Genomic DNA, 22,137 nt, shown 5'->3' on the forward strand with positions numbered 1-22,137 from the left:
AGGTTCCTGAAGGAAACTTCGGTTTTCCGTTTTTGTTTTCCTTCACTTCTTCCTTGTACCCAGGGGCTCGCCTTACCCGTGTGGTAGAGCTGAAATTTCCAAAGAGCTAACTCTATCAAATGCACAGGAAGTTTCAAATCTGTATATTGTTTTTCAACTTCACCTGCAGGTATCTGCTTGGCTGTACAGATATTACCAGACGTTGGTTTCCAGGCACTCTAGTTCTTTACCTGTCTGGATTCAGACTGCCCTAGGGAGAAACAGAAGCTTGTAACAAAGGGAGAATTATATAAAGCTTCAGGGAGACTAACTATGCGAATAATTAGTAAACATGATAAACCAGCTTTAATTATAGTTTCTAACAGCTGATTCCAAAACTGTATTGTTACTATACCCAAAGAATGTCCAAAGAAAATAACTTTCTTATTTTTTTTGATAAATGAAATGACCAGCAACTTGATGTGGGCGATATAAATAGTTGATGTGATCTTTGTAGGTTCTGCTGCTAAAATGCCTTTTGTTGAACGCTGATCACTATAATGCCTTTCTCAGCTCCCACACACTGACCTTTCAAATAGAGATCTAAATCAATGGCTTTAATTTTTAAGCAATCTTTTCTATTTTTATCTGTTTAACCACTGTTTTCTAAATCATACAGAATAGAAAAATATAATAATTATAGGTCTGAATTTTAAACCACCCTATTATTCCAAGGGTCCAAGGCTTTTCCCCTTATTTCGCTTATCCTAATTACAAATATTGCTGTTCTTTTAAATAAAGATGTTTTTGCCCAAGACATATCTCCAGAAGGCACTTTTCCAGAAGGCACTGCAAGTAACCATACCCTAAAAAAGAACTTTCCCTTCTTGTGTCTAAGCTGTCCCGGAGCTACTGCACACAGCACTTGGGTCTCCTTTCATGTCCCAGTAGAGAGGTGTGCTGTATGAAATGATCACTCTCAGAGAAACAAGGGTGGGGCCGGGTATTCCTGGGAGAACCACAGAGCAGAACAGGCATGCACGGGGTCCAAGCTGTGTTCAGAAATTGAACCAGAGAGTGATGGGAAAGAAAAGACCTAACATGACAAATCAGCTTTGACTGTTTGACTTTGGACTTTGACTGTCCAACCTAACATTGGCTACTTTATATTCTACTCTGGTCCTTTTGTTACTAACTCTAATTATAGTCCTATGGAATATATATTCTGCTTTTAGCTCTTCCAAGAATAGAAAAAGATAATAATTTGTATCTACCAGCAGGTGTTGGTGCATTTGCCAGGTGCATCCCAAGTCGCCCTCTTTGGTCTAGGTGTAGGAGGGACATAGAGAAGGAGTCAAGGTTGCCCGTGCCTCACTCCTACAAATCTTTCCCTTCAGGACATCTTTCTGGCATCCAAGACATCAATGTTTCTGAAGACGAAGAGCACCTTTTCGAAAGAAAAAAAAAAAAAAAGAATGAGACAAACTCTTTTTAAAATATATTTTTTTGTCTTTCTTTTTCATGGTGTGGCATCTTTTATCTCCATTCATTCATTTAATTGTCCTGTCAACAAATATTTGGGCATCTGTTATGTGCTCATTCTGGGCAAAGCTCTGTGGACAGAGCAGTGACTGGCGTAGAGGGTCCAGCCTTTATGGAATGGAGTCTCCTTGAAGCTTGGCTTCTTTATCTGTTACAACCTCTTCACAGCCCAGGGAGTGAAGTTAAAGCAGTTGAAAGAACCTTGACATTTGGTAAGGGTTTCAATTAGCAATGATCTATTGCTGCATAAAAAACCACCATAAGCTCGGTGCCTTAAGAGGACCACCACTTCTTTGCTCACGATTCTGCAATTTGGAAAGGGCACAGCTGGGCAGTTCTTCTGCCTTCCCAGGGTGGCAGCTGGGGTCAGACGTGTGGTCGCCTCTAGCTGTGAGTTATGCTGGGGCTGGGACGGCCTAGATGGCTTCCCTGGCGTCTGATGCTTCCACTGGGGCACTGAAACGGCTGGCGGTACCCTCTCTTCATGTCATTGCTCACGATTCAGTGGCCAGCCCGAGCTCCTTTCTACTTTCTTTACAGCCTGGATCCCAAGAAAGAGAAAGCAGAAGTGACAAGGCCAGTGAAAGCCAGGGCTTGGAAGTCCCAGAACATCACTTTCACTGTATTCTTCTGGCCAAAGCTGGTCACAGGGCCAGCCAGCCCAGACCCAGGGGAGCAGGCAAGAGACCATACTCCTTAATGGAAGGAGTGCCTGGAATGGGAGGAACTGTTGGCAGTCACATTGGGAACCACTGTATCACAACCCACCCTTGAGCCACAATAATTCTTTCTCTCTCTCTCTCTCTCTCTTTCTCTCTCACACACACACACACACCACCACCACCACCACCAGATTAGCAAAATATACTCCCTCCCGCCCCCCAGATTGTCATTCTGTGCAACACTGGCTCAAAGGGCCCAGATCTAATGATAGACACCAGGTCCAAGTGTGACTGAGGCATTTTAGATACATTTAGCTGCTGTGAGCTGAAAAGACAAGTTACTGACACAATGTACGATGCTGAGGCAGGGATAAGATAACTAGACAGATGCTCTTGATCAAAGCAGGGGGGAAACTGAAGGCATGGAGCAGCCACCATTACTAGCAGTTCAGAAAGCTGGCTGAGCACTGTCACCCTCATTCTGGACCCAGACCACCATCAGGGTCCGGTTCTTCTCCTGGGAGGCGCTTCCCAACCCACTATTCCTGGCTCCCACCTCCAGGGTGCAGGCTACAACCTTTGAAGTTCCCTTTTTCCATAGGCCACTGCCTGCCCTTTACGGTCCAACAGCTCTCTTGGCCTAGGTCCTACCCACAGAAAGTTGGGGGCCCCATGGCTTATTTTCCATTTTGAACTCTTTCCTCTTTAGTTCAGGCTAGCACTAGCTTCATCAATATAACTGTCTTCAACGTTCTGTGATTCTTCTATGACTCTTAATGGAGTTTACTTCTTGTCTACAACAACTTTGCCCACAAAGCAACATCTGTAATTCTTCTAAAAAAAAACTTCTGTCAACTTTGGGCCCTACCAAAGCTGCTGTTGGACTCACTGAAGGTTCTTTTTAGAAGCCCTTTGGGCTAGATGAGATGGTCTATGAGACAACATCTTAACACCTGTAGAGGCTTCAACATGGAGTCTTGATTGGATTTTTACCTCGAGGCCCCATTTGAAAGGCAGGCCGCAGAGGCCATTTCTTCCTTTGAGACTATCATTAACATCACAGAATCTCCAAGGCCCTGTCTATTTCCTCTACATTCTGCTTGAAAACTGAAGAGTTCCTTTTTTAACACATCTCTCTCTTGTAACACTATCACATATCACTAAGAGAAGCCAACTGATACTCTGAATGTGTAGCTTGAAACTGCCGTTTGCCAGATCTACAAGTTCATTAGATACATTTTCTGTCTTTTCTGTGTTTCACTGCACACAAGGGCTGCCCAACATTTTGCCCTACACAGGACCATTGCTCCAACCTGTAGTACAATTTCCTCATGACCCTCAGAGACCCCCCTAAGAGTCTCCTTCCCAGACTAAGGAGATACATCAACTAAATGCAAACGCAGGACCCTGGATTGGATTCTTTTTTTTTTTTTTAAGATTTTATTTATTTATTTGACAGAGATCACAAGTAGGCAGAGAGGCAGGCAGAGAGAAAGGGAAGCAGGCTCCCCGCTGAACAGAGAGCCAGATGTGGGGATCCATCCCAAAACCCTGGGATCATGACCTGAACCAAAGGCAGAGGCTTTAACCCACTGAGCCACCCAGGCACTCCCCTGGATTGGATTCTGAAATGGAAAAAGAACATCACCAGAAAAACTGGCAAAGTTCCTACAAGGTCTATGGTTTATGTCAATTTCCTGGTTTGGATCATTATTCCCTGGCTATGCAATTTATCACCATGAGGGCAGCTGGGTGAAGAACATGCGTGAACTCTATGCCATTTTTGTGACTATTTTGAAAATTGTTTCAAAATAGAAAATTTTTAAAAATTACTGAATTAAAAAAAAAAGAGTTATGGTTCCTTCATCATCTCTCCAACCTCTACCCAATGCCTGGTCCCAAAGCCGATGCCATGGGTCTTAGATTTTTGTTAAGCCAACACCCAACTTTCAAACATCGATTTCCATTATTTATTATGCATAACACACTACCCCAAAATGTGGCAGCTTGAAAAGCATTGACCATTTTCTTGCTCACCATTCTGCACAATGGACAGAGCACAATGGTGACAGCTTGTCTTTCCTTCCTGTACTGCTGGCTGGGGTGGCTTGATTGGGGCTGGAGGACCTGAAACGACCTCGAGCACAGGGCTAGTGGTTCAGCTACAGTGGGCTGGAACAGCAAGGAGCTGGGCCTGTCTCCCTCCACAGGGTCTCATTCTCCAGAGGCATGCTGCCTCCATGAAGCCTTCCTCTTCAACACAGCTGGCAGTGTCCTTTACGTGGTGATTATTGTCCAAGAGAGCAAAAACTTAAGTTGCCAGGTGTAGGCATAGAACTGGAATAACTTCATTTTTGCTTTGTTCTATTGACCGAAGCAAGTAACAGAGGCTGTCAAGATTCTCGGTTGGGGGGGTGGGGGACGGGGAAAGAGAATCTGCCTCTTAGTAGTAAGCATGGAGAGAAATGGAGGAATTGTAGGTGGTCCTCTACCACCATGATCCCAGCTCACTCCCCTAGAAATGCCTCCTCAAACCAGTCTTCATGGTCAATTCTTCCTGGAAGCTCTATCATTTAAGAATCATTGCTATCAGGGCATCTGGGTGGCTCAGTCGGTTAACCATTTTGTTCTTTATTTCAGCTCAGGTTGTGATATCAGAGTCCTGAGACCCAGCTCTGTGTGGGGCTCCATGGGGAGTCTGCTTGGGATTCTCTCTCTCCCTCTCCTCTGACCTTCTCCCTGCTTGTACTTTCCCTCTCTCTCTCAAAAAAAAAAAAAAAAAAGAAAGAAAGAAAGAAAGAAAAGAAAAGAAAAAAACCTTTCTTTTTTTTAAAAAAAGAATCATCGCTATTAGTTGAGAATTTGATTAGCAACTGTTTTCTGTTTGTTACCCATCTTGTTCCCTAATCCTATAATTTCTTCACTGGTTCTCTCATCAATGTTACATGCATATTTCTACACGAGGATTAATACATGCCACAAAATTATACATCAAAATTCAGTAAAATAAAACAGAAGTGACAATACATTTATCTGTATTTACATAAATCCATGGAAAATATCCAAAAGAAGAAACAGGAGAGAAGATAACACTGCTTATCTCTGACTACAGGCTGGGGAGGGAGGACTTCCGAGGGAAGAGACTTTCTCTTTCCATTTCTTTCTTTTTGTATGGGCTAAAGGTTCTTTACAATGATCATTTAATGTTTTCATAAGGTAAAAAAAAAAAGGGGGGGGGAGACCTCGCCGGATACAATTAAGTCTAAAAATCAACAGATGCCCATTATCGGAAGAATATCAAATACACCAGGGAGAGAGCTCAACTCTGTTCCACTTTTTTTTTTTTAAAGATTTTATTTATTTATTTGACAGACAGAGATCACAAGTAGGCAGAGGCAGGCAGAGAGAGAGAGAGGGAAGCAGGCTCCCCGCTGAGCAGAGAGCCCAAGGCGGGGCTCCATCCCAGGACCCTGAGATCATGACCTGAGCTGAAGGCAGAGGCTTTAACCCACTGAGCCACCCAGGAGCCCCCTGATTCCACTTTTAAATAAATGAGCACACTAAAGGAGTTCTGGCATTTAAGACTGAATGCCTGTTTGGTGTCTGCTGCCCCAGGGAAATACTCAAGAATATCTGTCATCATTGGGGTCTAGCGTGGCTGACATGTCGCACCTTACCCTGGGTACCCTCTCTCCCTGGATCAACTCCCTCTCCTCTTCTGACTCTTTGTGCTATTGAATAACTTTTGCCACTCAAAGAAAATAAGAGAAACACTCATCTGGTATCACAGTACCCCCACTATTCAACACAGTGGCCCACGACGTTCGGATCCGGGGCTGTAAGAGCTGGGAGAAACCTCAAAAGTCCCTTAGTTCACCAACCCCGTTTTTCACACGGTGACCTGAAGCCCAAAGGATTTATATGCCCAGATTACATAGCTACTTGGGGAGGGACCCTGGATTGCAGCCTGGGAAAATTCCTGCTATTCCAACTGAAAATAACGATGGGAAGAAAACCTCATTTTGATAAAATCCCAAACAGGTTAATTAGAGAGAAATTTGGCTACAGGTAGCTTTTAATAGTGTTTTCAAGCCTTGGGCAGGGGGAATGAAGGGAACAAGAAGACTGCTTGAGGACCCTCAGTGTTGAGAACAGGGGAAGACAGGGATAAGTAAGTAAACATATGATTACTGATACTCACTCCCTTGCCCTGAGTTGGGGCAACTCATTAGACCAGGAGATTAGGGCTCTAAAGGTCAAATGTGAAAACACGAATTGCTACCATTGCTAGTTTGCTCCCCCTCAGTGCTAGGATCATTGGAAGAGTATCTCCCAAGGACATTAAAGAGGCAGCCCTTACATGGAGCCTGGAAAAAAGAAAAGGAAGGGAAAGGCCAAGGCAGTTGGGAAGAGAGGGAACACTGCCACCTGCTGAAGAGCGGGACACGGTGTAAATGGTGCACGGTGTAGTCAACAGGACATGTTCTGCGGGACGCAACACCACACAGCGGAGCTCCTTGCAGTCTCAACAGATCACTGCAGAGAGACAGTTGGACTCTGGGTTTCACCAGGCCAGTTTGCCCCAGAGAAGTGTTAGTTTGTTTCTGGTATGAAGGCAGGAGAGGCTGCACCCCTGCTTGCCTCTCTTCCACGAATATTTATGCCTTTCGTTCTGAATTTCGTTCTGAAATTTCCCCTAAAACCTAAACCTCAAAATAATAAAATATGCCTGGTTGAGGCTAAATAAAACAGATAGGGGAGGGAAAAGCAATACAGATAAGTTCATTCGAGTAACACATTCATGTGGTTAAGAATTCCCACAGGCTCACTAATACTCTTCCCCAGATAAAGGTCTTTTTTTTCCTTTACTCTTCCCATTTCTTCCTCTTCTATCCTTTTCTTTTAAAGATTTTATTTTATGTTTAAAAGGTTTTATTTATTTTAGAGAGAGCGAGAGACAGAGAGCAAGCTGGGGGAGGGGCAAGAGGGAGAGAGAGAATCTCAAGCAAACTCCGCTCCACACAAGAGGCTCGATCTCATGACCCAGGAGATCATGACCTGAGTTGAAACCAAGAGTCGATGCATAACCAACGGGGCCATCCAGGTGCCCCAAAACTTTATTTTTTAGGTAATCTCTGCACCCAATATGGCGCTCACACCCACAATCCTGAGATCAAGAGTTGCACGCTCCAGTGACTGAGCCAGCCAGATGCCCCTTCCTCTTCTATCCTTATACAAATACACTGAAAGGACCTTTGCAAGAGAGGGCTGGGAAAGGTGCTGATCCTCTGTGCACAGTCTCGGTTTTTCCAAGCTGCCATGGATTCAATGTGTGTGCCCACCACCGCCACCACCACCTCCCCTGAAATCTTAGGTTGAAACTGCTATCAGGAGGTGGGCCTTTGGCAGGCAGTTGGGTTCTGAGCATGGAGCCCTTATGAATGGCACTAGTGCCCTTAGGAAAGAGGCCTGTATGAGAGTCCCCCTTCCACCACGCCAGGTCAGGTCATTGGGAAAACAGCCATCTGTGAATCAGAAAGCTCACCCTCCCCCAAACACAGAACCCAATCCTGCAGGCAGGCTGATCTGGGGCTTTCAGCTTCCCAAACTGTGAGAAGTAGATTTCTGTTGCCTTGAAGCCACACCCAAGGCTACTGTGGTTAGTTGCAGTGGCCCAAAAGGACTAACACATCCTCTTCCTTCCATCCTACTCTCCCTTTCCCTGTCCTCTTTCTTGCCATTCTCTTTCATCCTAGTCCCATTTTCCTCCTACTCACCTCTACATTTCAAGATTCTCCTTATTGGGGTGCGTGGGTGGCTCAGTCTGCTAAGCATCCAACTCTTGATCTCATCAGCTCCGGTCATGATCTCAGGGTCGTGAGATTGAGCCTGGCGTCAGGCTCTGCACTGGCTGTGGAGCCTACTTAAGATTCTCTCTCTCCCTCTGCTCCCCCCCCCCCCCCCACCACACCCTCTCTCTTCCTTTCCCTCTCTCTCAAAAAAAAAAAAAAAAATTCTTATTAATATACCGATACAGCAAGGAGACAGGTGGGAAGGTGACATTTACAGCACTGTCCAGTTACACGGCTCCAAGGGCTGTAATTCCCATCGTATATTATGCTATTGCTCTGTGCCTTTTGATTTTTCAACCACAGGAATACAGTATCTTTAATTTACATTTAATTTTTTAAACCTAACCTAGTGGCCCAATGGAGTGGGGGGGCACCGTTTAATTTCCATGGTTCCACTTAATGACAAAATAAAGCAGTTCTAGAGTCTATGCCTTATAGACTTGTTAACAATATCTCGGGATTAGTAAGTTCAAAAGTACTCTCGTGGTGATTGAGGTTTTTCTATCTTACAGCAACTTCAGAAAGAATACCATAGAGAAACCTAACATCAGATCTACCTTAGAAGGGAAATCTTATCTTTTCTAAATACAATAGGTGAACAGTTTTCTTTGGTGGATTTCTGCTAATTAGTTGTACTTAAGTATGTTGTATTTCTTTTTTTTTTAAGATTTTATTTATTTATTTGATAGACAGAGATTACAAGTAGTCAGAGAGGCAGGCAGAGAGAGAGGAGGAAGCAGGCTCCCTGCTGAGCAGAGAGCCTGATGTGGGGCTCCATCCCAGGACCCTGGGATCATGACCTGAGCCGAAGGCAGAGGCTTTAACCCACTGAGCCACCCAGGCGCCCCAATATGTTGCATTTCTTAAAAGATATATAGGTTTGGCAGCCTGGGTGGCTCAGTGGGTTAAGCATATGCCTTCGGCTCAGGTCATGATCTCAGGGTCCTGGGATGGAGTCCGCATGTTGGGTTCCCTGCTCAGCAGGGAGCCTGCTTCTCCCACTCTCTCTGCCACTCTCCTGTTTGTGCGCACTCTCTCTCTTTCTCTCTCTGTGTCAAATAAATAAAATCTTTAAAAAAAAAAAAAAAAGATGCGCAGGTTTTACATTTCAGGAAACCCAAGAGGAAAAGAAGATCTGTAAGCAAAAGGTCGTTATTCTTAACAATTAATCTGGGAATACTTCAAATCCTAAACATAAATTTCATAAAGCCAGGAAGGGAACTTGGGAGGAAGTGGAAGCTAATGGATAGAAACAGTGTATTTTTCTAAGGAGAAAATAAACAAACAACCCCTTATTTTCTTAGTTCTAGGACTTAAGTCCTCTCTGAAATTTCTTTCCTGGACATAGTACCTTTGTCTTGGCTGCCTCCCAAAGTGTGGCCCCAGGCCACTGGCTGCTAGAGCTTACAGAACCACCCCCTTCCTAGGTCACTTACCTGTTGAGGTAAGTGGAAAGGAGACCTTAATTAAGCTGTGCCTCACCGTCAATGTGTTCTTGTAGACTCGCTAACTGTAATATATTTTATTGCTTTATTATTCGGTCTTTATATTTTTTTAAATAACTTATAACTGTAAAATAAGATTGTCTGCATTTCAAATTCTGTTTATTTTACAATGTTGAGGCATTTGTCCTATTAACTGGGCAACCTTTCTTTATGATTTGAATTTGGCACATTAAGTCTTCTGTTTTTATTTCTTTTTTTTTTAAGATTTAATTTATTTGACAGACAGAGATCACAAGTAGGCAGAGAGGCAGGCAGAGAGAGAGAGAGAGGAGGAAGCAGGCTCCCCACTGAGCAGAGAGCCCGACGTGGGGCTCAATCCCAGGGCCCTAGGATCATGACCTGAGCCGAAGGCAGAGGCTTTAACCCACTGAGCCACCCAGGCACCCCAAGTCTTCTGTGTTTAAAGTGGAATTCTCCTGCCCAAAGATGGCTGTTACTCTATTTTTGAAATGCACTGCCCCTTTTAACTATATCCAGAAATTTGCAGACTGGAAAGTTTTGCCCTAAGAATAAGCCATGTTTGTAGCTTACATACCTTGGTAGCTTCCTTGACTTGGGTTTGCTTGGTGAGGCTAGGTCAAGCAATCCAGACCTCTAGTTCTCCCAAACTATGCAAAATATTTTTAATAACCTTCTCCTCTAGACATCTGTTTATTTCGCAATGAACAATTAAAGGTATTTCTGCTTCAGTGCACAGAACGCAAACCAAGGAGAGTGCTGTTCTTGTACACCTTGGCTGATGGAGACTCAGGATGCCCTTTAAAAGAAAGAAAGTTATGCATGAAAATACTTTCAAAGGTTGTCCCAAAGCAAATTATAGAAATTACACATCTCTTAGAACTCTGGTTGCTTACTACTCACTGGCCACCAGTCATTTAAATACAATGACCAAGGCGCCTTGGTGGCTCAGTGGGTTAAAGCCTCTGCCTTCGGCTCGGGTCGTGATCCCAGGGTCCTCGGATCAAGGCCCGGATCGGGTTCTCTGCTCAGCGGGGAGCCTGCTTCCCTTCCTCTCTCTCTGCCTGCCTCTCTGCCTGCTTGTGATCTCTGTCTGTCAAATAAATAAATTTAAATAAATAAATAAATACAATGACCATGGGGTTTTCCCAAAGTTAGAAGACTCCTATGAATCATATATGGGGATCCTCAAAAGGGAACCTCTCGCGAGTCCTTGAGAACCAGAGCAACATCCTCAGCGACGTGGGTTTGGAGAAACGGTCACACGGCATAGGAAACTCGAACACTATTGCTATTCTGCTGCTGGGGAGAAATCTCAGAGTAGGAGTTTCAATCTGGAAAATGGAGGCACACAGACAGTTTTCAGGGGGTTAAGTCCAGATCTTTATCTTCTATGTATACTCCCTCCTAAGTCTGAACTCCCTGAGAACCCATGGAGTCAAGCACCCCTGTGGTTCCTAATCCCTACCTCCCATTCATAGTGGCCCTTTTTCCCTGTTTAGAAGAGAAAGGCACACCCATGTTCTTTATCTGGGTGCTCGAGGATGTGCTACCCCAAAGGGTAATGACATGCAAGAAGCTAAAGAGATAATCCAAAATAATGAGAGCAACGTTGAGAAGCTGAGCCTACCGACTAACAAACACTTCTGAATACGAGTGTTAACATTTCTTGTTTCCTAGTAAATTGAAGAAAGACACCACCCACTGATTAATTATTAAAAATAACACCACTAAGTGATGCGGGGCATACAGCATGGAAAGCCTTCAAATAAATGAGTAACATCATTTACTCAATTTATTCCAACTGTTACCTATTTATTTATGTATGTGAATGGTAGTCGTCAGTGTTTATAATATAAAAGCAAGAACTGGGCATAAACCGATGCTGAACTGGTCTTCTTCTAAAAATAAGTAAAATTCGTTCATGATATACAAACCAATTTCTTAAAGTTCCATTGATTTTTTTGTGTGTGTTTCAATATGATCAACAATTTAAAAGCATTTAATTGGTTAGTTGTGAACTAAAAATAATGATAACTCAATTCAGAAAAATTTTAACACTTTGGAGTATTATGGTTAAAGAAATTCAATGTAATTTAAGTTTATATGTAAAATTTGTTGGCAAAGAAATATGGTAAAGTGATCATTAAAAAACACTCACACATAACACATAAAGTGTATATTATATTCAGATAAGAACCTGTGACTGAAGTAGAAAGTTCAAGTTCCAAAAGAAAAAGAAGGGATGTAGAATTTCCCACTACAAGAGACCTTGTTCATATCATTAATGTTTGATGTATAATGGTGAGTATGAGATTACTTCGGTATTTTTATGCCACTGGATACATTTAAGAATACCACTTCTATTTTTTTTTTTAAGATTTATTTATTTATTTGAGAGAGAGAGCAAGAGCCAGGGGCAGAGGCAGGGGGAGAGGAAGTCTCAAGCAGATTCCCTCCTGAGCACAGAGCCAGACACGGGGCTTGATCCCAAGACCCTGAGATCACCACCTGAGCCAAAAGCAAGAGTTGGACACTTAACAGACTGTGCCACCCAGGTGCCCAAAGAAATCTACTTTTAAATGTTAATGTTTACATTACAAGCAAATCAATTCCTTTGCAACCAAAAGTTATGATAAAAAATTTGATTCCAATTTCCAAATTGCGGGGTAAAAAGTCTAAAGAGTCCTATAGAAACTTTCCTAGATGGCATACAAACACTTACATAGGGATGTTCACAGCAACAGTATTTGAAATAGCAAGAAGTTAGAACCTAAACGTCCATCAATATGGATGAATAAAATGTGATTATTTTCATGTAATAGAATATTATATACCAGGTTAATAGAAATAAACTAGATTAACCTGCCAACATGGGAGTATCTCGATTTACCAGTCTCTAGTTACATGTGATTCTCGGAATGATGGGGGTTTCACCTTCCTCCCCTTTCCCATCCTTCTCACATCAGAAAAACCAGTCGAGGAGGTATGAGCTCCATAGGCTGTGTGACATCATCCAAACCTTGACCCTGGAGCAGAGGACTTTGAATGGGTGTGTAATGTGATCATATCACAGTTTCGATTCTGAAGGTTCCACAGTTGTCTGACGCATTTTAATGACTAATGCCCTGCTGGGAGTGGAAGAAGGGGGATTAAAAGGGCCAAAGAACCAATTAGAAGGAAAAGAATTTCCCCATCATCTTTCTGAAATCTTACTTGCCTGGAAAGAAGTAAGGTATTTAGGGTGGAGAAAGGAAATATTAGTGATCTTGTAAATATCAAATGGTGAGATAAGCAGAAAGCAACTCTTAGCAAGAAATTCATTCTACGATAATAAAATCCTAGGTCACAAGTTTGTTTCTGTAGGAATGCAAAATCCATAATGCCCACTAATAACCATTAAGTTCCTTACCTATCTGGGTGAATTTCATTCCTCTCTTTCTGTTTAGAAAAATCTACTTAAATAGTTGAGTATTTTCAAAATTAAATCCTATTTTCCAACTGACCATGATACAAAATTAGTGACAACAAAAAAATGGGAATAAGAGCAATAACAATACTATATACCACTATTTATTATTACTAACATTTGTTAACATTTAGAAATGTAGAAGCTCGGGGCGCCTGGGTGGCTCAGTGGGTTAAAGCCTCTGCTTTCGGCTCAGGTCATGATCCCAGGGTCCTGGGATCGAGCCCCGCATCAGGCTCTCTGCTCAGCGGGGAGCCTGCTTCCTCCTCTCTCTCTGCCTGCCTCTCTGCCTACTTGTGATCTCTGTCTGTCAAATAAATAAAAAATCTTTAAAAAAAAAATGTAGAAGCTCATTAAAGGGCATATATATAGAAGGTCTTAGGAAGACCTCTGGCATGTTTACGTTTTGTTTTTCAGGTCTCCGCAAACATTTTTTTTTTTTAAGATTTTATTTATTTATTTGACAGACAGAGATCACAAGTAGGCAGAGAGAGAGGAGGAAGCAGGCTCCCGGCTGAGCAGAGAGCCCGATGCGGGGCTCGATTCCAGGACCCTGGGATCATGTCCCGAGCCGAAGGCAGAGGCTTTAACCCACTGAGCCACCCAGGCACCCCTGCAAACATATTTTTATAAAGACAGCCTGGGGTGAGTACTTACATGTTATATACTATATAAATAATACGGAATATTTGTCAATAACATACTAGTGTTAGGAGAGCTACACAAATACATCTTCTGTATTTCTTAAAACTTGACCCCATCCTCCTCTCTACCTCAACCCTGGAAGTCACCCCTCTCTTGTAACAGCTGAGGCTTGATGATCAGGCCTGCAGTCTTCTACCTTCAGGAATTTGCTCCTGAAACTTCCCAGCATGCTGCAAGTACTCTCCAGCAAACTCATCCTATCAGTTTCCTAGACATGCCCCCGCAGGTACGAACCTCCACAGGGAAGCAGCTTTCACACAGGTGCCGCTAGCAAAGTGGAGGAAAGGGAGAAAACGATGTCATTGGACTGACTGTATCCATTGACCCTCATGGTATGTGTGTGAAAGGAAGATTCACGGTTGTAGCCCTTGGTAGCCCTGGACATAAAATTAAACTGCATTGCCATTGCTGGTAAATTTTTCCAACTTTTTGCTGTGCTTAATAATTTCCTATCACTCCAGTCTTCTCCTTGGGGCACGAAATGGAGCATTTCTTGAGTCAGACACTCTTGGGGTTAGTTTACAGCAAACACACTCAACCTGAGTCACTTCTTGCTTCCTTCTACACCGCTCCCTGCTGCCTTACCCTGAAAAGGGACAGACTTAGCCATGTATACTCAGACCATAAACTCCTTGAGAAGCTATCTGGCATGGAGGTTAAAAGCACGGTTTCTGGAGCCAGAGAGTCTGCTTTCAAATTTTGCTCCGCCACGTACCAGTGGTGATATCTTTGGCAAGCTGGTTCATCTCTCTGCATGCCAGCGTCATCCAGTGTCTAACAGGGATGGTAATATACTAACAGATGGGGCTGTTGTAATGGTTAAGTGAGGAGATCCGCAGCACTCAGAACAAGCCTGGCACGTGGTAAACACTGTACAAGTGTCCACTCTTAGCTGTCACTATGGGAAAGAGAGCTCCTGTTCCTTCTAACTTGCCTCGCTGCCCCTACACACACCCTGCACGCGGTCTGCCGTTTGGTAAGCTTTCTGTAAATGCTGAATGAGTGACAAATAACGATCAACAAGTGCCAGATGGGAGATGGGAAGGAAACAAGGACTCCCTTTACCCCCAGTCCTTCAAGATATCCCAATAAATAGTACTTTTAACTGTACGTCTTTCATTGATAAATCTTATGCCATAACCACGTGGCGGTTAAGAGTTTCGACAAGGAGCTTTGGCCGCTGAGTCACTCTAGAATCAGAGCCTGGTGGTCCAGCGGTCCAATCACATTGACCTTGACCCGCCACATGCTTAAGTCACATGCCCAACATTGTGACATGAGCAAGAGCGCACACGAACTCCTTCTTCCACCCATTCAAAGTTCTCTGAGGGGGCCCGGTTCTGAATATGTCACCTCCCCCCCACCCCCGGCCCCGTGGGCTAGACTGTTTCCTGGGTAGTGTCTCCTACAAACTAGGAGGGATGCTAATGTCAGCTGAGCCATGTAAAGAACAAACCAGCAGGGGCTTCCCAGGAATCCGCCTGATTCACAGCATTCCGAAGGTACAGTAGCAGAATCAAAATGGCCCCCAGACTCCTGAGCTTCAGCCCTGACAACTCCTAACCCCATCTCAGTCTTCACTTCAGTGAAGCTACTCCTGGTTAGCACCGAAGTTTCTTGAAGGTTGGGGGAGGGCGGAAAAAACAACCTCTTGTGTAAACTTCTGTCCTTCTAACAATGCCTAGCACAGCTTTTTACCAGACACTCAGTAAAGGATTTATAAACTCAATAACTGAAAGACTATATACTATGTACTATGTACAAATATACACTTAAACATACAAATACAACTTATCAGCTGGATATAATATAATCCTTAGGTAATAATATTCATAGATTACACAGCATTATCATGTCTTGTTATATAACCCTTTTCTTTCAATACTTTTGGTGGGGGGTATTATCTGGAAAGACCTTCCTCACTATTTCTTTTTTTTTTTTTTTTTTTTGGTCCCAAAGAGAACATTAACAGAGGAAATGTCCATCTTAGTTAATATTCTGTGTCCTGAAAGGGGGGGTGGGAAGAGGAACCTATGAGACTGTTTTAAATACAAACCAAACACAGTAATATACCTTACCTTTCCCTCAGCTGCAGCATAAATAACCAAAATGCCCAGAATGTGGACTCCTGATTTTATTCAAGAGACTAACTCTTCTCTTTCAAGCAGGTTCTGGTGAAATTATTTGTTTCTAACATTGCTTTTTTGATTTTCTCTAAGACAGAATGGTCAAATCACAAGTGAGGTTTAGTTTCACAGATTATACATATTAACTCTGGAACACTGTAATGGTTTAATAAAACTCTAGTGAATCAGGGGGAGGGAACTACAGCATTTTTCTTCTAGAATGAGTAATGAGCTTTTATTTTCAAGGGAACCCCAGCAGAGTGAAAGCCATGCCTTCTTGTCCACACAGGCAGAGCTGAAACTCAGTCCTAGGGAGCAGGACAATATGGCAGACTAGGAATGGGGGTGGAGCCAGCATGCGAGGAAGAGATGAGAGGCTGAGGAAGGAGAGGCATTACCCTCGAGGATCAGCAGCTCCCTTCGAGCCGGCTCTATGGATTAACAGAAGTTCACAGAGGTAAAATATTGTGCAAAGGGGAAAAAGAAAAGGGAGCAGGTGAGATGGAAAAGATGAGTAGGCAAAAAAAAGTCCATCTGGTGGAGAGCAATAGAGCATGACCTGAAACCGCCTTAGGTACCGAAGCTCACTGATCTATTCTAGAGTCTTCGGCTCACTTGAGACAATAACCTAGTTCCAGCCTCGTTCCATTCCAGTTATGACGAATTGTCCTTCATTGTTGATGGTCAAGAATGACTAGTGTTTTATTTCCATCTATGAATTTATTTAAAACTATTCTCTGCCGAAGACAAGACTTTATCAAATGAAGAAAGCAGGGTTCCGTAGCTCCTTTATCTTCTACACATTTACATTTATTCAGCACTACTCTGTATCTTGTAATTTCCCATGCTGTACATAAAAGAAATGGACTGTGGGCTTCTCACCATATGCGCTTTGAAATGAGCTTCTCCAAGACCTAAATAAATAAATAAATAAAAAGAATTGGTCCAAACAGGACCTGGACCATTTAGCCTTGAGATTATTGACAGCGAAAACACAGAACATATTAAGTCAAGGGGACCAGGACCCAAACAATCAAGCAGTAAATTTATTCAAAACATTGACATATCGGGCACCTAGGTGGCTCAGTTGTTTAAGCAACTGCCTTCAGCTCAGCTCATGATCCCGGGGTCCTGGGATGGAGCCCTGCATTGGGCTTTCTGCTCAGTGGGGAATCTGCTTCTCCCTCTCCCTAACCTGCTCTGCCTGCTTGTGCTCTCTCACTCTCTCTACTAATAAATAAATAAATCTTTAAAAAAATTGACATAAAAAAAAACATATATTTGAAACATTATAACTAGACTAACAAAAAGTGTTAAAGCTACCAGTCTAGTTCGGGGGGATTGTTTCTTTTTCTGTCTGGAAATTTAGTTAAGTAAAAATTGTTACTAAACCTTGCAGAAAATATGCTGGGTGGAACTACATAGAACTTTGTGGAAAAGCTGTGGTTGAATTGGGAATAGTGACACAGTATGTAGTGCCATGAATATTTTCATGAATATTTTGGCAACTGTCTTAAGTGAGGCTGGACCGCCATAACAAAGTACCTTAGACTGGGAGGCTTGCACAACAAAAATTTAGTTTTGGAGGCTGTGAAATCCAGTATCAAGGTGGTGACCAATTCAGTTCCTGCTTTGCAGATGGCCACCTTCTCACTGGGACCTCACATCACAGGGAGCAGGCAGGACGAGCGAGAGCATGAGAGCAAGCGCCCTCTGGTGTCCCTTTTTTATAAAGGCCCTAATCCCATCATGAGGGTCCAGTCTCCAAAACCTTATCTAATCCTAATTACTTCCCAAAGGCCCTCTCTCTAATTACCATCATATTGGGGGGTAGGGCTTCAACATACGAATTTTGGAGGGACATTAACATTCAGTCCATAATAGCAAATAAAATATGTTATTCCAGTTCTAGGTAAAATGGAGTAAGCACACGCTACCCTGCCTTTCTCATTGAATATCCCTATGAGACCTGGATGGAACCCGAGGAACAGCTATTTGAAAAGCCTATAAATAGTAGCAGGTGAACCAGGAAAGAAGACCAGAATCCAAAGCACCACTGAATCAGCAGTGAGATTTTTAAGATTTTATTTATTTATTTGAGAGAGAGAGCAAGAGCGAGAGCAAGAGAGAGACAGCATGCAAGAGCAGGGGGAAGGGCAAAGGAAGAGGGAGAAGCAGACTTCCTACGAGCAGGGAGCTCAATGTTGGGCCCGATCTCAGGACATTGGGATCATGACCCGAGCCGAAGGCAGATGCTTCACCGCCTGAGCCACCCAGGCACCCCCAGCAGTGAGTTTTCTGTTCTGTTTTTTCCCCTACCAAAACCCCCTGGTCTAGATATAAGACAGCCTGAAACTCGGAATTGGTGCCAGGGCAGAGAGAACTCCTGAGGGAAGCCCTCTAGTTCTAGTCTAGCTCAAGGATCAGGAAAAGCATTTCCTGATGCTCAGAGAGTGTCAGGGAAATCTGTCATTTTTTGTTCTTTTCTCTGTTCCCTAATACCCCAGGCCCCAGGAAATCCTGCCGCGCCAGCAGTAGCAAGGACTCCAATGGCACTGGGGGCCCACAGGCACCAAAATCTCAGAGGGAGGGAAACTTTCCTCTGTGGAGAAGCTGTGCTCCTGGAGGGTGGGAAATCACAGTTGTTTTCTCTCGGTTCTATTGCTTGGCCCAGGGCACCGCACAGTCTCAGGAAGCATGCAGCGGAACAGGATAACTGAAGCACTAGCTTTCTGGTGATGGGAATAAAAGAGGAAGTCCAGGGAGCCAGGAAGGACCAGAGATCATGGAGAAGGAGAAATTCAGGAAAGTAACATAAAGTTGATTATAAACTCCTAGGCTCCCTGACAAGCTCCCCAAGGCCAGAGCTGGGCCTAAACAGTATACCAAAGATTGAGACCAAACCAAAAATGAGCCACCACACATGTCCCAGACTGATCACTGAGTAGTGGCACACATCAAAGATAGATCCAAATAGTACTGCAAATGCTTTGAAAATGGAATGGACATTGAAACCATAACTCACAGAATACTGGTTAGAATTTGCAGCTTGAATGCAACTACCTCTATTGCCTGCTAGAACCAAAAATACCAATATCCTGCATAGGATTTAAGCAAAACCCAGAGTCGTATAATATTCTAAATGTCTGGGATACAATTCAAAATTATTCAGTGTATATAGAACCAGGAAAAGCTCAACTCACGTGTGAAAAGACAGTAACAGAGGTCTATGAACACACGATAGAGATGCTGGAATTAACTAACCAAGGCTGTAAAGCAGTTATTATAAGAGTGTACCAAGGAGTAAGGGGAAATATTCTTAAATACAAAGAAACAGAAGATTAAAAACAACAAAATTAAAATTTTATACCTGAAAAATACAATAACCAAAATAAAGAACTCATGGGAGGGACTCAATCCCAGAATGGAGATAACACAGGAAAGAGTCAGTGAATTTGAAGATAATTCAACAGAAATTATTCAATCTGAACAATGAAGAGGAAAAAAAATGGGAAGAAAATGCACAGTACCTCTGAGACCAATGGGACAAAACCAAAAGATCTAATATTCATGTTACTGGAGATCTAGAAGAGGAATAGAAAGAATACAATGCAGTAAAACATATTGGAAAAAATGATTAAAAATTTTCCAAATTTGGTGAAAAATATAAACTTACAGATTCAAGAAACTCAGTGAACCCTAAACATGATAAACCCCAAGAAATCCATGCCCAAATACAGCAAAATCAAATTGCTAATAACTGAAGAAAAAAAAAATATCATGAAAGCAGGCAGGAAAAAAAAAATGACACATTACTTAGAAGGCAACAACAATTCAATGACTACAGGTTGCTCATCAGAAACCATGGAGGGGAGGGACGCCTGGGTGGCTCAGTTGGTTAAGCAGCTGCCTTCGGCTCAGGTCATGACCCCAGTGTCCTGGGATCGAGTCCCACATCGGGCTCCTTGTTCTGTGGGGAGCCTGCTTCTCCCTCTGCCTCTGCCTGCCACTCTGTCTGCCTGGGCTTGCTCTCTCTCTCTTTCTGACAAATAAATAAATAAAATCTTTAAAAAAAAAAAGAAAGAAAGAAAGAAACCATGGAGGGGAGAATAAAATGGAACAACTTAAAGTGCTGGGGAAAAATAAACAAAAACAAAACAAAACAAAAAAAACAACCCTTCAACCCAGGGCTCAAAACCCAGGAAAAATATTCTTCATAAGTGAAGCCGAAATAACCACATTGTCAGTCAGGGAAGGAAAACAAAGGGAATGTATTGCCAGCAGACCTGCGCTAAAGAATTGCTAAAGGAAGGGGCCCCTGGGTGGCTTGGTGGGTTAAGCCTCTGCCTTCAGCTCAGGTCATGATCCCAGGGTCCTGGGATCCAGTCCCACATTGGGCTCTTTGCTCAGCAGGGAGCCTGCTCCCTACCCCCCGCCCGGCTCCCTCCCCCCACCCCACCGCCTGCCTCTCTGCCTACTTATGATCTCTGTCTGTCAAATGAATGAATAAAATCTTAAAAAAAAGAACAAAGAATTTCTAAAGGATTTCCTTTAGATAGAAGGGAAACTATACCATAAAAAAACCCTGAAACATCAGGAATAGAGGAGGAACAACAGAAATGGTAAATATCTAGGTGTATATGATAGACTATTCTTCTCTTGAGTTCCTTAAAATATGTTTCATGTTTGAAAGCAAAAATGGCAACATGTCTGATGAAATTTTCAATGTATATAAATGCGGTACATAAGACAATTGCAACACAGAGCGTAAAGGGATCTACATGAAATGATGGCAAGACCTCCACATTCCACCCGAAATGGTAACATAGATTGGTTCTATGTGGATTATGGAAAATCAAACATTTATATTTTAATCCCAAGAGCTATGAAAACATTTTTTAGGGGGGTAGGGAGAGGGTGGCTGGGTGATGGACTTGGGGAGGTTATGTGCTATGGTGAGTGCTGTGAAGTGTGTAAGCCTGACAATTCACAGACCTGTAACCCTCGGGCAAATAATACATTATATGTTAATAAAAATAATTAATTGAAAAAAAAACATTTTTCACAAAGATATATAGTGAAAAACACAGTAAGTAAAACAGAATACTAAAAAAACATTCAAATGTGCCAAAAGAAGGCAGGAAAGAGAAAACAGAGAAACGAGGGGGAAATTTTAAAAAAGGAAACCAACAGAAAACAAATAAATATATCAAATCTCCAAATATATCAATAATTACATTAAATAGAAATGGTTTTAAATATACCAATTAAAACCCACAAATTGGCAGAGTGGGTACAAGGGACATGATGCAGCTATGAGTTGCCTGTAAAAATCTGAATTCAAATATATTGATATAGGTTAAAAATAAAAGGATGGAAGAATAGATGCCATACAAACACTAACCAAAACAAGGTAAAGTAGCTATATTAATATCAAAGTAGACCACAGAGCCAAAAAAAAAAACAAAAACAACAACAACAACAAAAAAAAAACCAAAAACAAACAGAGATTACAAGCATTACAAAATACATGGATTAAAAGCAGATAGAACTGAAAGGAGAAACAGACAAATCCACAATTACATTTGGAAACTTCAACACTCCTCTCTCAGCAATGAATAGAACTAGTAAACAAAATTGGCAATAATATAGAAGAATCAAACAATACCAGTAACCCAACTGGATTCAACAGATATTTTCAGATTACTCTACCCAACAATAGCAGAAGACATATTATTTTAAATGTATGTGGAACATTCAGCAAGACAGACAATATCCTGGATCATAATACCAGCCTAAAAAGTATATGAAAGAACTGTAATCATACAAATTATACTCTCCAATTATCATGGATTTAAATTAGGATTAAATAACAAAAAAAAAAAAAGAAAGAAAAGAAAAATCTCCTAACATGTAAAAACACCCTTCTAAATAATCCATGGTCAAAGAGGAAGTCAAAAGGGAAATGTAAAAGTATTTTGAATTGAACAAAAATGAAAATACACCAATCAAAATTTGTAGGATTCAGCTAAAATAGTGCAAAAGTGAAATTTACAGCATTAAATGCTTAGACTTAAAAAAAAAAAGTCTCAAATACTTATCTTCAAAAAAACCAAAACAAACAAACAAAATACAAGGGGTGCCTGAGTGGCTTAACTAAGCATCTGACTTTGGCTCAGATTATGATCTCAGGGTCCTGGGATCAAGCCCCACATCTTTCTCTACACTCAGAATAGAGTCTGCTGGAGATTGTTTCCCTCTGCCTTTCCCTTTGCTTCTCCCCTGCTTGCACCAAGACTCTCTCTAAAATCAATAAACAAAATCTTAAAACAAAACCAA

The 22,137-nt window shown here is 42.3% G+C and overlaps 1 long non-coding RNA gene across 1 annotated transcript; it reads right to left on the bottom strand.

Annotated features, from left to right (window-relative positions):
* Window positions 1–177: 177 nt before the first annotated feature.
* LOC111145425 lies at window positions 178–10,191 on the bottom strand. The gene is made up of 3 exons (XR_002640473.1): window positions 10,076–10,191; window positions 1,254–1,426; window positions 178–250 (listed from the first exon to the last, which is right to left on the bottom strand). It is a non-coding gene; the product is annotated as an uncharacterized LOC111145425 (long non-coding RNA).
* Window positions 10,192–22,137: the final 11,946 nt, after the last annotated feature.

The sequence above is a fragment of the Enhydra lutris genome, unplaced genomic scaffold (assembly GCF_002288905.1).
Source record: "Enhydra lutris kenyoni isolate GAN:26980312 unplaced genomic scaffold, ASM228890v2 scaffoldscaffold12, whole genome shotgun sequence".
Classification (NCBI taxonomy): domain Eukaryota; kingdom Metazoa; phylum Chordata; class Mammalia; order Carnivora; family Mustelidae; genus Enhydra; species Enhydra lutris.